Genomic DNA, 20,069 nt, shown 5'->3' with positions numbered 1-20,069 from the left:
CTGCTAGTAACTCCAGACGCAGTGCGCTGAATTGAAGGACTGGATATTCATTTGTAAAGACAAAATTAAGTTTCTTGTGTGTCAATATGTACATATTTATAGGTAATTTAATTTCATGATATGTCTGTATTAGCCATACGCTAAATAAATAATATCACACAGCATTTAGTGTTGGTGTTATAGTGTTTTATAATATTTCTGCTGGCACATAAAGAATGCATCGAATTTGACTGGTGCACAAGTAAACCTTCTACACAATCAGAACTGATAAACAATTATAAACTGCGTTCTCCCCCTTCTGTATTGCTCAATTATTGACCTGGAATCTATGTGGAAATTGTTAACACATGCTGCACCAAAGATGACACAAATGTTGCACGGAAGTGTTGTATTAAACCCGGACGAGCATGTTTTTCGCACTCTAGACCACTGCTTTCCAAAATACAATGAAAACAATTGGCGCAACCATAGAATGTGAACTCTTATTGGAAATAAGGAACAAGTCTGTGTAGATGTTCAAGCAAAGTTTACAAACTACTTTAAACACTGGATGTGAAAACTGTGCAATACTGAGATAGCACAGGAACGGAACAGTAAAATGTTTTAAAAGTCCCCACAGTCTAGCATTCGTTGAGTTTAGGCTTCAGTTCAGGGATGTGTCACGAAAAGTCAGAGGCAGTGCATAAATACACTGATCAGCCAGAACAGTGTGGCTACCGACCTACTACCGATATAAACCGTCCAGGTATTAGCAGTGTCACCTGGTGGTTAATGTATTCTAGTCAGACACACACACAGAACATGTAGTATTAAGCGTTCGGCACACGGACCGTGCTGTCGAACGTTAACGTTCAGCGTGCCAAGTTCAACGTGCTGCTGAACGCTCAGGATCGATGCGACTTGTGCATACGGTACGTGGGCCCCAACGTGCTATACGCGATCGCAACGCACTCTAGCGGCAGTTGACGGATGTTTCTAGTTCGTAAATCACACTGTTTACTCAACGGGCGCGCGTAAAATTCTCACGTTTAGCTGTGTTAAAACGCACTTTTCCTCCATCGTCCATGAAAAGGAACGTACCATGTCCAATCAATAACGACACAGGCTAATAAAAGTTCCATTACAGACAGTGTGTTACAAATTTGGAATACTTCTCCGCATAAGATACACATTATATCATCATTCCCACATTTTAGTAAAACCCCAAGGTCAGTCTTACTTGATCACTGTTCCTACCCAGTAGCAGAGTCCTTGCAACTTGTGAATTACGAAGCATAAATGAAAAAGGAGCAAAATATCTTTATACAAGTAGCGCAAGCTGTTGTGTAGATAGGCCAATCGAACAAAGTCATCCCTCAATAAACGGTGAACTTATATTTACATATCATCAAATATTATAGGATATACTTATATTAAACTAACAATAAAGTACCAGAACCTAATAAAACGCGAATGTTAAGAAAAAAAATTTACACTTGTAAGGCGCGAACCCTCGCCCCAACAAAACGCAATTATAGGACAGAGACGCTATTCATTACGCTAAACCAATACCATACAGCTTACAATAAATCATAGCATGTTACCCATTGCTGCAAACGTTAATCGTAAATAATTATGTTACTTGAAATTTAATTATAACAAATTGTACCAAGAACAATGCGTTTTGGGTGGATCTTCAGTGTGTCGCTGCCTTCAAATAGCCTACCCTCATAACACGCAAGTTACAATAATTCTTTTGCCACGAATATGATGTTTCTCATTATTTGGGTCGACAGAAGCGTCCGATCCCACGTGTCGGCTTTGACCCGTGACGTAAGGGTGTTGTGTGTGACGTCATGACGGTGCGGAGTTTGGTTTGAGTGTGGCTGTCTCCAGTCCTGTTTTATTTTATTTACTTTTCTGATCTGTTCGTTCTATCTCGTGAGATTTTTTTTTTAAATTTAGAAACGCTTATTACTTATTTTAATTATCTGTAGCCTCCAATTTCTGTTTTAGTTTATTATATTTATCTTTCTGATCTGTTAGTTCTATCCCGTGAGGTTTTTTTTTTTAAGACAAAAAACACTAATCAGCTACTGAAGCATCTTTATGGGTTGCTGGGATTACGACCCCTGGGGAGGTGGGTGGGTATTCATGCATGGCTGTCTTCACTTACACGTTGTAGCTACGCAAGGCGTCTAAATTTGTTTATATTTAGTTTGCCCCCCCCCACCCAAAACACCCCATATCCTGCGCTTGTCCCGTTAGTGTCATTAGGCTTCTTGTGGAGAGTGTGTGTGTTTGTTTTTGTTTCCGCCATATTTGTGACGTCATGGGTCAAAGCAGACGGGCGGGATCGGACGCTTCCGTATTTCCCATTATTTTATTGGAACGAATCAGACAGTTAACAACGGGTTTTCCAGTGATTCTCAATTTGCTGGTGCTCAGAAGCAGCATATATACATATAGGCTTGAAATGAATGCCAATATGGCGCCTCACAACTCTGTACTGAAGGGAGACAGCGTGCTTGTGACGTAGGTGGAGTTGTGCCATCTCATTGGTCAACGCTCAGACGAACGCTCAGAATATCTGACACGCCAGATATTGCTCTGCACGCTCGGAAAGACACCCGAGCCTGTTATTCCACACTGTGACGTCAGAAACTCGGCACGCTCAACGCTCAACGTTCGGATGCACGGTCCGTGTGCCGACGGCTTTATTGATCGTGCTGTCGGTGTGTGGAATGAGGAAGGCGTGCGATCTGTCTCAGTTTGACCGAGGGGAGGTTGAGATTCTGATGACCCAGAGCCTTGGCACGAAGAGTTCCGTGCTGAGTGTTTTCGACACGTGGCGAAACCAAGGTGTGAGTGCGAGCAAGCTCGGTGGAGACATGTGCACACTCAACTGCATTCGTTGCCTTCGTAACATTAAGTAAGATACACTAGACAGGTCGGAACAATACTTGTCGGGGCGGTTACGGTACTGAAAGAAACCCATTAGGCAAATGTAGCTGACCACTCGTAAATAACTAGAACAACTGGGTTATGGCGAATAATGTCTCGCAGTAAAGCCTCTCCTCAATTCAACGTAAATATTCTGACCAGCTAGCTTAGAGCAGTCGATCGGTGCTATCGATTGCGTCCATGACATCTGTACCTGATCCTCTGATTATTGTATTATCAAATCTTGTGTAATATTGTTCCAGTATTGTCACATCGTCAGTTACACGCTTGCTGTCTGATGTAATGGCAGTTCCTTAACCACAGATAAGCGATGCTACAATCCAGGATCTCATTTACATCCCAAAAATATTTCTGTTTGCTGATGACAGTAGCTTGGTAGTAAAGGACGTTGTGTGCAACATTGGCTAGGTTTCAAATAGTGCTGTTTATGATATAAGTTCATGGCTTGTAGAAAGTAAACTAATGCCAAATCACAGTAAGACTCAGTTTTTACAGATTTTAACACACAATTCAACAACACCCGACTTTTAATTTCACAGAATGGAAGTATGATTAGTGAAACTGAAAAGTTTAGATCTCTAGGTGTTCAGACAGGTAGTAACTGTCATGGAAAGCTCACGTTCAGGGTCTTATTCGAAGACTTAATCAGCCATTTTTACTATTCGAATGTAATCTGAAATAAGTGATGGTTCGACATGAAAATTAGTCTACTTTTATTATTTTCAATCGTTTGTGCCAAACTGTACTATATTTTGGAGTAACTCTTTCCATTCTAAAAGGATATTTTTGGCTCAGGAACTGGTGATTCGGGCATTAAGTGATGTAAATTCGTAAACCTCTTGTCGACCCATTTTCACTAGTATGGGTATTTTGAAATTGACCTCTCAATATATATATATTCTTTACTATCGTTTCTTGTTAACAATTTCAGCTCATTCCCAAGAATAATCAGCTTTCACTTAGTTAATACTCGGAAGAAATCCAATCTGCATTTGGATCGGACTTCCTTAGCTCTTATGCAGAAAGGTGCGCAGCATAATGCTGCATCCATTTTCAGTAAGCTATCAGAAGAATTCAAAAATGTTAGGTTTCATATCGACGCTGAAGAGTTTCCTCATGGTCACTCCTTCTATTCTGTTAAGGATTCGCTGAAAATTTAAAGTGATTCTTATGTTATATTGCTGACTGCGTTTAGTGAAACTTATGGCTTGACTTTTTTGGATCCAAATCCATTTTATTTTTATCGGTTATTACTTTTATGTTGTAATTTCATGTACTAACACTTTTCATGACTTTGGAGGTTAAAAAAAATGGCTCTGAGCAATATGGGACTTAACATCTTAGGTCATCAGTCCCCTAGAACTTAGAACTACTTAAACCTAACTAACCTAAGGACAGCACACACATCCATTCCCGAGGCAGGATTCGAACCTGCGACCGTAGCAGTCCCGCGGTTCCGGACTGCAGCGCCTAGAACCGCAAGACCACCGCGGCCGGCCTTTGGAGGTTTGCTCCTCTATTTGGTCCTACGGTACTTGATGAGTAAATAAATAAAGAAACTGCCACTAAGCAGTAACCCATAAATCATCCACAACCTTGGTCTGAACTGCTCTAATACTTATGCCAGAGGGCTACGTAATTAGTGGGCTAGGATCATCATAGATCACGACAAAAGACTTCACGGCATCTGACAGCCACAGTCCATCTGATTCAACAACACGGGCGATACGAAAGAGGGACTGAGCACTCTGTAGGTGATGTGTGAATAAGTTACACACGCCGCACAGTCACGCCTTCTTAGCACAGATCTGCCAAATGGGAAGCACCTAGGGATTTGTGGTGGGGGGGGGGGGGGGGGGGAACTCGCCAAATTACAATACGCCGGCCGGTCCTTCAACTGATACAGCGATCTCTGGCAGCTATGAGTCTGGCACTGAAAACAGCGAATTCCACTACAGCCTACGTAGCAACTCTTAATCACTGAAGCCACACTCAAGAGATGTATACTGAATCGTCAACTGAGTCCTCAGGCCACATATCGTGAATAAACAGTAGGAGTTTCAGGCTAAGAGTGGCTGACACAGTGTCAATACGAGGTGCATTCAAGTTCTAAGGCCTCCGATTTTTTATTGTCGGGACTGGAAAGAGATAGAAACATGCGCATTGTTTTAAAATGAGGCCGCGTTCATTGTCAATACGTCACAGAGATGGCAGCACCGTACGGCAGATGGAATTTTACCACCAGCGGCGAGAATGAGAACTGTTCGAAATACTTAAAATGGCGACGTTTTCCTTACTTTAACAGCGTGCAATCATTCGTTTTCTGAATTTGCGTGGTGTCAAACCAATTGAAAATCATCGACAGTTGAAGGAGACATGTGGTGATGGAGTTATGGATGTGTCGAAAGTGCGTTTGTGGGCGCAACAGTTTAATGAAGGCAGAACATCGTGTGACAACAAACCGAAACAACCTCGGGCTTGCACAAGCCGTTCTGACGACATGATCGAGAAAGTGGAGAGAATTGTTTTGGGGGATCGCCGAATGACTGTTGAACAGATCGCATCCAGAGTTGGCATTTCTGTGGGTTCTGTGCACACAATCCTCCATGACGACCTTAAAATGTGAAAAGTGTCATCCAGGTGGGTGCCACGAATGCTGACGGACGACCACATGGCTGCCCGTGTGGCATGTTGCCAAGCAATGTTGACGCGCAACGACAGCATGAATGGGACTTTCTTTTCGTCGGTTGTGACAATCGATGAGACGTGGATGACATTTTTCAATCCAGAAACAAAGCGCCAGTCAGCGCAACGGAAGCACACAGATTCACCGCCACCAATAAATTTTCAGGTAACCGCCAGTGCTGGAAGAATGATGGTGTCCATGTTCTGGGACAGCGAGGGCGTAATCCTTACCCATTTGGTTCCAAAGGCCACTACGGTAACAGGTGCATCCTACGAAAATGTTTTGAAGAACAAATTCCTTCCTGCACTGCAACAAAAACGTCCGGGAAGGGCTGCGCGTGTGCTGTTTCACCAAGACAACGCACCCGCACGTCGAGCTAAAGTTACGCAACAGTTTCTTCGTGATAACTACTTTGAAGTGATTCCTCATGCTCCCTACTCACCTGACCTGGCTCCTAGTTACTTTTGGCTTTTTCCAACAATGAAAGACACTCTCCGTGACCGCACATTCACCAGCCGTGCTGCTATTGCCTCAGCGATTTTCCAGTGGTGAAAACAGACTCCTAAATAAGCCTTCGCCGCTGCCATGGAATCATGGCGTCAGCGTTGTGAAAAATATGTACGTCTGCAGGGCGATTAGGTCGAGAAGTAACGCCAGTTTCATCAATTTCGGGTGAGTAGTTAACTCGAAAAAAAGTCGGAGGCCTTAGAACTTGAATGCACCTCGTATATCTCCGTAAGAATAGACACCATGCATTCATATAATTGGTAAACCTAGCCCGGCAGTGGATCCACCTACTTCGGTACGGATGGAACAAATGCTTCCGACCTCCTGTGGGAATCTCAGAGTAGCGAACGGGAGTACTTTGTATAACGGAGAGGGACTGCGGATAGGTGGCGATCGGTGAGCGTGCGGATCGGCCGTGATATGTGCCGAGATAGTCCGTGCAGTGGCCATAACGCTGTGTCGTGGATGGCACAGAGGTCACCGCATCTGCCTACTAACCAGGAGATCCCGAGTTCGAATCCCAGTCTGGTACATATTTTCACTAGTCGCCGCTGATTGCGCTTAATGTACCGCTGCAGCTGATAGCGCTGATCTCCCAACAATTTACTCAGGATTTTTCACAGCTGCGGAATCTGCGTGGTGTCTGTTCTTTCAGACATTTCGGAAAGAACACAACAGCACGCATTCATACCGTAGAAACGGGCCGTACACTGGAATACTTGAAGAAAATGATGGATTACAGGACACTTACTACACTGAATGGTACACGAAAACCCTTCTTAGAAGCCACGATTCCGATTTGGACCTGCTAGGAAGGAGTGATTACATTGCATCTAAATGTCGCAGACTAGACGTATAAGAAGTGAAAAGCTCTTTGGGGCGTCTAAAACCAGTAGAGTAACTGCACTTATCAGCCATTCGCATGCTAGAGTTAATTCTTAATGTTGTGTACAGAATGTCACAGAAATAAGGAGGTGAAGAGATTGCTTCATACACCGATTCATATCAGGAATGCTTTACAGTAGGTCAGTACAGGAAATAAAATCCAGAATCAAAATCTCGAAGTACTTCTTCTACAAGAATTGCAAGAAAGAACAGAACTAATTACTGTGGGACAATGGCATATAGTAGACAAGAAAAAAGATGGACTTGTATTACATTTCGAGAATGTAACTTCACTGTGTTTATCGATTTACTGGCTGGGAAAAAATTATATCTTTCCAATGTATGATTGAATTTAAAATTAAACTAAATTCTCTGAAGTATAATCCAACCAAAAATAAGAAAAGGAATTACTTTCTGTCTGTAATGTAAATGTAATTTTTCTATATCGTTTCCCAACCAAACTCCTAGAAGCTCTCCTATTTATGATAATCTAAAAGTGTGTTTCTGTTGATGGCCTTGAAAAGAAGTCCAAAGTGGATGTACAGTGATCCTGAAAAGCAGCTGAAAGAGTGTACTTGAAAGCAACCTGCAAGCCCATGGCCATTCGCTGAGTACTTCTGCTACCAGACATACATGACTGGCAGGTTCCCATGCCCCACGCATCTGCCAGTACTGGCTTACACACCAGTATCGTGTACCAATCACGTAATGTTACATGCATGTTTGTTTGAAATTTTTACTCCCTGCTCTAGCAAATAGCTAAACTGACATAGGCTAAATATTTTTAAACGACAGTGTGCAGGTTTTCTATTAAAACAGACTGCGAGAAATAAAATGCTGTGCTATTCTGGGCTGTGAAAAAAGTATGATTTCATTTTCTGCCTTGCACTCACTTTAATGGTGGGCCATTTAATTCACTGCCCAAGTTATATTGCGGCCCAAACAGCGATCTTTTCGCTGCTGCCAATGAGATGGACTTCTGCGAAGTGAATGGTGAGATACGTATCAATTCAGAGTACGATTTCGAAAATATTTCGTGAGTGATAAGGGTTTTTGCAAAAGTTAGCAGAATGTACAAAATATGAAGGTATGTGAAGCTAGTACAAAGTTGGGGAGTAGATGCGCAACTCCCTCTCTGGTTGCAATACTGAATTTCAAGTGTATTGTAGTATTTAACGAGAATTTGTCTGAAAATGTGTTGTGTAGACTTAACATCATTTTTGAGAGACCTGTAGCAGTAAAAACAGTTACTTCAGTTATTTCTAAGATGCTGGTACTTCATTCCCATTATGGGTTATGCATAATATATTCGAAGCAAAAATGGACTAAAATTTGTTCCGCAGACCGGTGTCGCTTAATATATCATGGAAGTATGTAATATATTAAGATGTTCTTGAAAAAATATGGGCATAGGTGGTGTGGTGGAATGTTAGCTTACCCCAATAACATTAATAACATCTTATATGTCAATAAAACGAAGTGTGTTTAAAGAAGGATGAATTACAAGGTGTTATCATTACAGAATTTATATGACTTAGAGCAAATATGTGCTCTTTCGAAGCTAAAGTACAACGTGTAGTGCGCTGAATGAAATGTGTCGACCACACATCAACAAGTAGCTAAGGGTTAGTGATTGCTGAGAATGTGTTTTAAATAATTTTTATAAACAAGCTGCTCAGTGTATGATGTGATCAAAGCTGGTTACAGTTGCGACTATGAAATAATGAAAATTTGCACTGTCGACAAAATATGATAAAAATTTCATATATTCTCATAAAGTGAGCACTGTTGGCTGGCGGCATTTTCGAGAGGGCAGGGTTAGTCTGCCGCTGTGAGCACAACATTTTCTTTAAAAGTAACCTATTCGCTGTAAATGTAAAGTACAGAAAATGTAGGTTATATATTGGAGAAATATTGTACCGAAATCGTAACATATAGCTTGTAGATATAAAAAAGATGTAAACTGAAAATTTAAGCTATATGTTGTGGATATATTCCGAAACTGACATTGTAATTTGTGTCTTGTAGATCTATTATGAACCTATGAATCCGAAATGATAGCCTATGAGTTATGGTTGTATTATAACAATCTAATGTATGCAACAAATGGAGCTACATATCTTAGTATTTTTCCTGTGATCTGTGGTATAGCTTCCATGCCTGTTTGAACCTTCATGTGAAATAGAATACACCAACTCCTTAGTGGATGTATACAGCTATGTAGATTATCTCACTTCATAGCTTTCAGAGAGTGCATGTGTAAGGCATTGGCTTTATGCTCATGTGCAACATATACGCATTGTGAACAATCATGTGCAGACGTACCATCAACACAGGACGAGAATGATATCATGCACCTTACCCAAACGTGCTGTATGAAGCTATCTGTTTCAATTTTTCATTTTTTCTGGCAGTAAAATACTGGGCTTGGTAAGCCCATTTGGCTGGTGAGTGTTTCGGGTTAGAAGCTCTCTGGTGGCATATTTTCAAGAATGTGGCGTAGCTTATCAGGGGTGAAATTAAGTGAGGGAAGAGCTAGTGATGTTTGGAGTGGGAGATTGGAGTGAAAGGGAGAAAAGGGATGAGGGAGTGGGAGGAGGGAGTGGGAGGAGGTAGAAGAGGGAGTGTGAAGGAGCGGCACATGGAATGATGTAGTCATGTGTTTTGCATTGCACCTGCATCTAGGCAACGGAATTGTCATGGGTCAATGTGTATCACAAGTCACAACTGAATTCCTAAATGGACTATGCAATAATGACGTTACCATTTCATAGGTTATGCACTAATAGGTTATTGCGAGTTATGCCACTTGGAATTAGTGGGTGTAACATGATACATAGCTTGCGTCACAAATGAAGTGAAAAATAACTACGAGATCTTACAGCCAATTAAGGGAAAGTAGAGTCTGGGATTGAGCGTTACACTGTTTCCCTCTGTAGTGAAAGTTTTCTTATCGGTAGATATAATTTACAAAGTTTTCATTTAAAAATCTTTTCTAGTAGCGTCGATTTTGTGTATGGTTCAAATGGGTCTGAACACTATGGGACTCAACATCTGAGGTTATCAGTCCCCTAGAACTTCGAACTAATTAAACCTAACTAGCCTAAGGACATCACACACATCCATGCCCGAGGCAGGATTCGAACCTGCAACTGTAGCGGTCGCGCGGTTCCAGACTGAAGCGCCTAGAACCGCTCGGCCACCTCAGTCGGCTTTTGTGTATGTATGTGTCTCTTCGTAGCTCACATTTTTTGCAGGAGTATCACATATTCTCTGCGTTTATGCTTCATCACATCTTTCGTATATCCATGAATTTCACATCGTGATTTAAATTTGGCTGGTGCATATTTGAACCACTTAGGTAAACCCTTAGAAGAAAATCGCAATCTTGTGGTTTGGTAATTGCTGGGTACCTACAACTACCACTTTCAAAAGCGTGGAAGAAAGCGTTAACATGAAACGGATCGGGAAGGAGGGCTTTCTCGCGTAAGGGAAAGTGAAACCAGTTAGTGTAAGTTCTTAGATTTTCACAAACGCATTCAATATCCATTGAATAACGATAAAGTTCTTTCCTGTTGTAGACAGCGTCTTATGTAGATTTTATCTATGTTTTGACCTCTGTGGCATGATGCCTTCATAAGGATGCATAACTTTTTTTTTTGGATGATCCGTCATATGACTAGTTTCATGCACCCCTTCACGAATTCCTCTCCTCTTCATGTCAGAGTAGCACTCCCATCCTACTTCCTCAGTTATATGTCGCAATCTGTTTCCCCATACATATTTTACACTTTACAGCTCTCTAGCACCTTGGAAGATATACCCTGATTTCTTAACACAAGTCCCATAATCCTGTCAATTCATCTTGTCAGTATTTTCTATATATTCCTCTAATCGCCGATTCTGAGGAGAACCCAAACATTACTTAAGTCATCGGTCCACCAAATTTCCAACGTTCTTCGGTAGCATCACATCTGAAACGCCTTGAATTTCGTCTGTTTCTGTTTCCACACTGTCTGTAATTCGCTACTACACAGTGCAGTGAACGAAACGTGTCTTCTCAGAAATGTATTCCTCAAATAAAGGCCTTTGTTTGATGCTAGTAGATTTCTCTTGGGCATGGAAGCCTTCTTTGTCTGTGCTCGTCTGGTTCTAATGTTCTCCTCGCTTCATCCGTCATCGCTTATTTTGCTTCTAAGCAGAATTCCTCAACTTCCTCTACTTCGTGGTTAACAATTTCTGTGTAACGTTTCTTGCTATTCTCACTTCCGATTCTTCTCATTACTTTTGTCTCTTTCAGGTTTATTCTCACTCCATATTTTGTACTTATTAGACTGTTTCACTGAGGGCAGCAATATTGTTAGCGAACTTTATCATTGGTATCCTTTTATCGTGAATCCTACCCTTGAGACTTCTTTTTTGTCCATGCTTCTTCGACGTACAGATTGGACAATAAGGTTGAAAGGTTGCATTCTGTCTTGCAGCTTTTTTAATCCGAGGACTTTGAGCCTTTTTTCCCTATAGGTTTCTCCTGCGTTTCTAATATTTGCCCAATTTCACATTGTCTAACGCTTTTTCCAGATCGGCAGATCCCATGAGCGTGGATTCTTCTTCAGACTTGCTTCCATTATCAAGCGCGACGTCTTGACCGCCTCTCTAGTTCCTTTACTTGTCCTTAAGCAAACTGATCGTCAACTACACACTCAGGTTTCTTTTCCATTCTTCAATATATTATTGTTGTCTCCAGCTTGGATGCGTCATCTATTAAGCTGATTGTACTACAATACTTACACTTATCTGACATTGAAACCTTCGTTATTGTGTGAATGATGTTTTTCCGAAAAGCTGATGATGCGTCACCAGTCACACAGATACTACCCACAAGCCTGAATATCCGTTTGACTGCCGTTTCTGCCAATGATATTAACTGTTCCAATTGAATATTGTCAATCCATTCTGGGATAATGCTTTTTAAGTCTTCAGGAGCTCTTTAAATTCCGGCTCTAACAAAGGATCGTCTACATCTTTCATATCGACTCCCATTTGTTCCTCAGTCACGTCATCAGACAAGAGAGTCGCTCACTTTACGCTCTTCGCGTACCCACTCGCTCCTTTGCGTAGAACAGTACAACGCTCTTCGCATTCTTAATGTCAACGCCATTCCTTGTAATTTCATTGAAGCTTGTATTGACTTTTACATATGCTTAGTCAGAACTCACGATGAGCAAATGTTTTTCGATTTCTCCACAATTTTCCTGTAGTTTTAGCTACCCTACACTTCCAATTTCTTTCACTGATTAAGTGATTTGTGTAGTTGTGTTCATGCCCTTCCCCGAAAATTTTTTACTCCCTCCTTTCGTCGATCCATTGATTTCTTCCGTTAACCAAGGTTTCTTCACAGATACGTTCCTGTTCCCTATGTTTGTCCACCACGTGTGATTGGCATTTTTAAATATGTTCACTCCTCTTCACCTCAACTGCCCGATCTGGTATCCCTTATCACAAAATCCACAGCCTTGGCGAAAGTCCAACACATCCCTCCATTCCTCAGTGTTTCTGTATTCCACTTCCTTCTACACTGATTCTTCCGGAGGATCCGCTTCCATTTTAGTCTACACGTCATTTGCGAATTGTAATCTGATCCTATTTATGCTCCTTGGTAAATCTTACAATCTAATGTCTGATTTTGGAATCTCTGGCTGACGAAGATGTAATCCAGTTAGAATAATGGATGTGTAATACTATGGTTTATTCGAACTGCATTTCCTAAAGAAGTCCAGTTGCATTAACGACCAAAATGTTAAATTTTACAGCATATGAGGCTTACATCCCAGGAAACTACTATCAAAGACCCTGGCAAAGGATATGTGAAACAATCATACTCCAACAGAAATTGGAACAACAATCTACTTTCGAACAGGTGGTTATTGTAAATGTTATTGAAACTGTTTTCAGAGTATATGTAGCAGGAAAATAATTTTCTCCAAGAGCATCATACTCGCTTATCTCTTCCACGATCTTGTAGGGAATCGTTCGCTAGAGTAATGAGATTCAGGAACGAATATATTAGAACATTTTTTTTGCACAACTGAAATGTTTTTAAGTCATATACAAAAAAATTTTACAATGCGAATGAAAATCAATTTAATGTTGTTCAAAATGAAGTCCCACATGAGTTTAAGAGGAAGGTAAGCAACAAATTACAGAAAACAAGAAATAACAGTTCAAATTAAATTTCAAAATTTTATTTATTTGATGTGTTAAATATTTATTTCTGCATTTATGTCAAGCATTACAAGAGTAAACCTGTTGTTTCTTTTTTGTCATTATTTTGAGTCATTTGCATTCCATTTTTAACTTGCTCTATCCATAATCGGCGTTTTGCAGGTGCTTACGTAAAATTAAATGCAAACAATATGAATTTATTTTACCTTTGTTTCAGTACCATACCAGTAAAAAGGTATTCGTATGAGTTTCCATAATCAACGAAACAGAAATCTTGATAAACAATCCCCGTACAGCGCAAAATGTAAGATGCAGTGCGTGGGTGACGTCACTACAAGGCACTGTACATCATACAGTTTGAGTGAGCATACACAGAATATAGGATCAAAGTTTTCATTTAGCTTTCACGAATGCCCTCCATCGGACGCACAATAAACATCCATACAATAATCACATTCATCCCATTCTTTTACGACACTGTTTGCGATTACTGCATAAATTTTCTGTGGTACTCGGCGTCACAGTTCACCCAGATGTGTTAGAAGAGTGGCACATGGACGAGGTCTTTCAAAATCCCCCACAAAATATCATACACATTAGACGGCCTCAGATACAAATGATGAAGTATATATTTGGGCTGATTCGACAATGAGGCACCTAATCGCAGGTGCAAGGGCGGCGGTGCTCCGTCGTGTTGAAAAATGACATTTTCGCTTTAATCTCCTAATTAGGATATAAGCCAGATAGTAAACGCGCCGGTTAGCGGTCTTTGTGACCTTTTTCACAAAATAGAAATATCCGTACATTTTTTTTCGGGCAACAACATCAAGCATATGTTGCTCTGAAGACTCTTTCTCCTGATCTGCTATGATATGTGGCAACTGCGTTCGCCATGTACTTCTGTTGTGGGGTAGCCTCATCACGATATATTTAACGTGGAAGGAAATCGTTGTCTTCCCCCTTCTCGCCCTTAATTACCGTAAGTTGTATTTCATGTAACAATGGAATCTCAAATGTGAACGAAGTTTTCGCAATTACACTCCTGTATAAAATATTCTCCGACTAAGCTTTGAATATTACTCGGGTATTCAGCCTGGTGGCGCCGTCCAGAATGCGCGATGTTCCGTCAGGCAAACTTCTTGCCATATTCAGGCGTCCCTATTCAAGGGTTAGTTAAAAACTTTACCATTTTGATTTAACTAAATAGCTGTTTGATAGTTCTCAATTCCAGAGCGGAATGCAGATGGAGCTGCCCAATAAATAAACCTGTTAACGGTTTTTAAAATTTAAAGCAAGTGGTATGCCACATATTACACTACAGCCACTTACACCCTATTCACTCCCGAGACAAAACAATTAGCAGGAAATTTTTCTTTGCATCTTTTCCAGCCAATTAATAAACAAGCATAACACAGATTCAAATTAAATACTTTTCGATGATTCGCTAAGGCAGAAATGGAACTCAAGTCTCACTAATCGTGAAAATCTTTGTCACGTACATTTGTTTCTCCATTCTTCAATAAAAACATTTTTCTCAGAAGTTGATATATTTTATTTGAAGCAGTATGGTGTATGTGCTAATGAACGCAGAAAATACCATTCCTAATTTTGATACATTTGGAATACGTGATTTCCAATACAGGAATTTTGTTGATGCTCTAAAGCCACTTCATTAATCTAAGTAATTAATAATCGTGCAAGTAATAATTCGCTACCGCCAGTAAATAAACTTTTTGTTAAGCTTCAAAACAATTACTTTTCACAATACCTAATGCTAGTCCAGACTTGACACTTACCTTGGAATTCCAGCCATTTTCCTGCATTTTGAAGCATTCCTTGCCTCCAAAAACTTTTGCACTTGGCCAAAATTACAAAATATAACTTCTGAAACTAACTGCCACTCAGCTCTTTTTAACTATACATATTATCCACAGCAATTACACACTTACTCTCAGAGGAGATCACTGTCCATAGACGTCCTCTTTTCGTTTGCAACTCGCAAGAATCTTTTTATTGTTTACCAATCAGTTTCAGCAAACTCAACAGGACAATCTTCACTCAAGTACCAGAATTCATCGACTTGGCGACCAGACAATTCCTCACAGCTGTCATTAAAAAGAACTTCTAATTGCTAATCAGATAATATTTCATGCACTACTCTAGAGTATAGAAATGGCGATTATTTCAGTATACCATTATCGAAGACCACATTCAAATTAACAGTTATGTACTACGACCAGATGTGCACGTCCGAGGACCTTCAGAAAATGAATTATTTCATAGTAATGAAAAATATGTATAGCTATCTAAACTCATTGTCATCATCTGGAATAGATAGCGAACGTTAGCGGAAAAACACATATTCTCTGCCTGATAAGTACGCATAATGATTATTTACGCAAATTTTCGATTTGTGGAAGTAATCATTTTCTGCATAAGACGAGCTGCAAATTCACACATTAATCGTTCCTTGGAAGGTACTGTGCCCTGGAAAGGTTCACACTCGCGGACCGTCGATATATAAGCGGAAAAATATGCCTCTTAACGAAGAAAAAAATAAATAAACGAAGGTGCACGTGTGTGTAACGAGACAACGAACAAGATAACTAGTCGGTAACTGCTCATTTTCTGTTCCTAAGGTACTTAGCACCACGCGGAGTTATCTCACAGCGTATGGCTGCTGCCAACGCAATAAAAGTCTCAACAATTTATTATCATCTCGCCGGCTGAAGTGGCCGAGCGGTTCTAGGCGCTACAGTCTGGCACCGCGCGACCACTACAGTCGCAGGTTCGAATCCTGCCTCGGGCATGGATGTGTGTGATGTCCTTCGGTTAGTTAGCATTAATTAGTTCTAAGTTCTAGGGGACTGATGACCTCAGACGTTAAGTCCCATAGTGCTCAGAGCCATTTGAACCAACCATTTTATTACCATCGCAATAATACCGAAATGTAAACAGTACGTTGTACCATCTTGATACTTTGTTTTAGAACCTTATAGTATGAAATTAACTTAATTCTACCTTTCGTCATATTAATGATGATTATTTAATGAAATAAAGCAAAATGATCTCTATGCAAATTTACTGTGTATGTAAATGCACGTTAAAATGAACTGGTGAAATGTTCTTCTCTAGGACAAAACTGCAAAGGTTCATTTTCCAGTTTCTTAAAATTGTGTTTAAGTTGGTTTTATACATGGTGATTAAGACGATAAAACATTCTATGACTCCTCTTGTAGTCAGTTTCAGGACAAATTTTCTTCAACGTATGACGTAATGCCAGAATCTATCGGATGAAAAGAGCAGGGGTACTCTGAAAGTTTGTTCCTGTCTGCCGTAACAAAAACATTTTCATGCCAACAAATTAATTATTTGCTTCTGGGTTATATCCAGTTATTCAGTTAGTAAAATGTAGTCCAATGAATCGCAATGATCGCATCAGTAGCTGATCGAGCCTTCCTGAAAACTGCAAGTTTCCCACCCATAGGCAGTTTGACCAATATCTTTATATACGTCTATACTCCGCAAAGCACCATACGGTGTGTGGCAGAAAATACTTCTGGTACCACTATCTCATCCCTCCTTCTTGTTCGATTCACGTATGGCGTGTGGGAAGATTGATAGCCGATGAACCTCCGTAATAGCTGTACTTTCTCGTATTTTCTCGTTGTGGCCATTTAAAGAGACATGTGTGGGAGGGAGTAATACGTTATCCGACACTTTCCGGGACACACCCTCTTGGAATAGCAATAGCGTGTACCACATCCAGGTGCAATAGAACTTATTAATGGACATGGCGTGTTCTGGGGGGTGGGACGGGCAGAAAACGGAGGGGGACGCGACGGAAGCCACCTTGGGAAAGGAAATGAAGGGTATAGAGGTTGAGGGTAGGGAGGACACAACGGTGATGGCGCAGCAGAGGGCGGGGATTGGAGAGGACAGGAGCAACCAGGGGATGAGAGGGGTCAAGGCAGCAGGAGGTGTAGAGGATGTGGATATGTTCGATGAATAGGAGCAGATGGGGGAAAGAAATCAGGTTGTAGGGGATAGACGTTATCGGAAGGATAGGCGGAGTGCATGGAGCTTGAGGATACCTCAGTATTACGGCCACAGATGTTTTTGTACAAAGATGGCTAAATACAAATGAGAAACTATACCAAAGACTGTCTGTAATAATAACGAATATCCCATGTTGCGATGGAATATGTCAGGTGTGATATGAAATAGTTCGAAATGTTGCAATTGTATTGTGTTTCTACGTGTATGTTGCGTAACTTACGCAATCCATCGGACAAAGATCTGTTTTGTAATACTGCTGCTCAACTACCCCCAGCCTACCAGCTGTAAAAGTCTGAAACCGGAATTTCCCTACAGAAGGTGCTGGCCATCAGTGTAGGGGCCCGTGAAACCGTGTCTGCAGCGCCATTTGCTTTCTGTTAGGTCTGACGACGAATCTCAACACGCAGTAAGCCAAGTTCAGTACAACGGTATCTGTTTCAAACCCGTGAACATTTCGAGTTTTGTACGAACTACGATTTGTGGACAGCATTGATTTTCCGTCCGTTAGAAGATAACTGCTGCAAAATCAAATGGAATACTTGTCGAAGCTTTCGGCGAACATGCTCTTGGGAAAACACAGTGTTTCGTGTGGTTCAAAAAATTCAAAAGTGATAATTTTGATGTGAGAAACGATGAGGGCGGAAAACTGCCGAAAATGTTCGAAGATAACGAATTTCTGGCCTTACTGGATGAAGACGATACTCAAAACCAACAGGAAGTCACTGAACAATTAAATGTGACGCAGAAAGCCGTTTCTCTTTAGTTGGAAGCTATGGGAAAGATGCAGAAAGTGGATTCTATATGAACTCAATGAAAGACAGCAAGCAAATCGAAAGACCACTTGTGAAATGCTGCTCGCCAGATGCAAAAGAAAATCGTTTCTCCATCGAATAGTGACAAGTGATGAAAAATGGATATATTTTGAGAACCCTAAGCCCCGTAAATCGTGGTTGAATCCAGGCAAACCATCGACATCCACTTCAAGACCAAACCGCTTTGGAAAAAAGACAATGCTCTGTGTCTGGAGGGATTAGAAGGGTGTCATCTATTACGAGCTGCTAAAACCTGTTGAAAACATTAACACCGATGTCTAAAAACATCAAATGATCGATTTAAAGCGACCTTTACGTGAAAAACGACATGAATATGGAAATAGGCAACAAATTGTCATATTGGTCAATGATAAGGCGCCATAAGAGCCACATAAGACATAGCAAAATGGCTCAGGGAAGCAATCGGGGCGTTCAGTTGGGAAATACTAGGGCATGCGTCTTATTCTCGAGGCTAGGCTCCGACCGATAATCATCTGTTAGCATCTCTGGGACATTTTCACGCTGAACAACGCTTCAATTCGTATGAAAATGTACGAAAATGGCTAGCTAACTGGTTCGCTTCAAAAGAAGAACTGCTATTTTGGTGTGGCGTTCATAGCCTACCGGGAGGTGGGAGAAAGGTATAAATGGCAATGGAGATTATTTTGAGTAAAATATTGTCTATCAGTTTCACACAACAGACGTGTAATTGTTGTAACCAAATTCCGGTTTCAAAGGTCTACACCTGGCATAGTTTAACCTCTGTCCCCAGCAGCAAAAGTATACACCCAACCCACTGTATATAATTTTGTGGAAGATCATCAGCAGTGACAAAAAAAGTAGCTAACTTTGCCACCCGTTAGCAGCCCACAGTAAACAAAACTTACTTAAGACACTAGATTTTCCTACGCCCCATTTAGCGCAGTACAATGTTGATATAATTCAAGGTAGCACAAGCCAAATTTTGACCTGTTTATTTACTCTAAAACAGCTAGGACACGATCTCATTCAGAACACGAAAACTAATGACTATGAAAAAAATCAAGATATTTCATATACGACATGTCACCAATGCTCTGCACGATGTGGCGCTGTTCTCTCTCAGCTCGATGGTGATGGGTCTCCCAGTCGAGATGACGTGGAACGGCGTCCGTCGATCACGACAACGCCAATCTGTTACTATTAGGAAAAAAACTCCTCGCGTGCTTTGGTTATTATCAGATACTGTATCTCGAAAATGATATCACAGGCCGGCCGTTGTGGCCGAGCGGTTGTAGGCGCTTCAGTGCGGAATCGCGCTGCTGCTACGGTCGCAGGTTCGAATCCTGCCTCGGGCATGTATGTGTGTGATGTCCTTAGGTAAGTTAGGTTTAAGTAGTTCTAAGTTCTAGGGGGCTAATGACCTCAGATGTTAAGTCCCATAGTGCTCAGAGCCCTTTGAACCATTTGATATCACTGTCTCGATGGAGCAGCACGTCAAAGTGTGTGCGCCGCCCTTGCTTGTAATGAAAGCAGTTGTGTTCGTTGTCTGTCGATCTTCTTCACTTATAAATGTAGCGATGCATCCATTGACCTGAAATAATCAAAAGTCTCTTGCGGGTACGCGACAGACCCTTCAAATTACGCGAACTTGCCAACTATAGTTATTATGCCCGGTCTGGGAATGGTCATTCAAACGTTAAAAATTAGTGTCTTAAATCATTATTCCATCACCCAAGCCCAGGCCACATTATGAATTTTGCGAGAATATTAATTTGTTAATTATTATTCCGTAGTCAAGGCGTCCCTACGTCACGTATTCAACAACTGCACGACGTAACTCCAGAGATAACATACCCTTGGGCAACGATCAGAATGCGTCGTAATTTTAGTGTAAAGTTATTGCTGTTCACATTTAAATTGTCACTAATTCACTTGGCACCTTTTGTTATCAGAATAATCACTTAATTTCA

The sequence above is a fragment of the Schistocerca cancellata genome, chromosome 7 (genome assembly GCF_023864275.1).
Source record: "Schistocerca cancellata isolate TAMUIC-IGC-003103 chromosome 7, iqSchCanc2.1, whole genome shotgun sequence".
Taxonomy (NCBI): domain Eukaryota; kingdom Metazoa; phylum Arthropoda; class Insecta; order Orthoptera; family Acrididae; genus Schistocerca; species Schistocerca cancellata.
The sequence above is the reverse complement of the archived record's forward strand: the minus strand, read 5'-3'. Positions refer to the sequence as shown.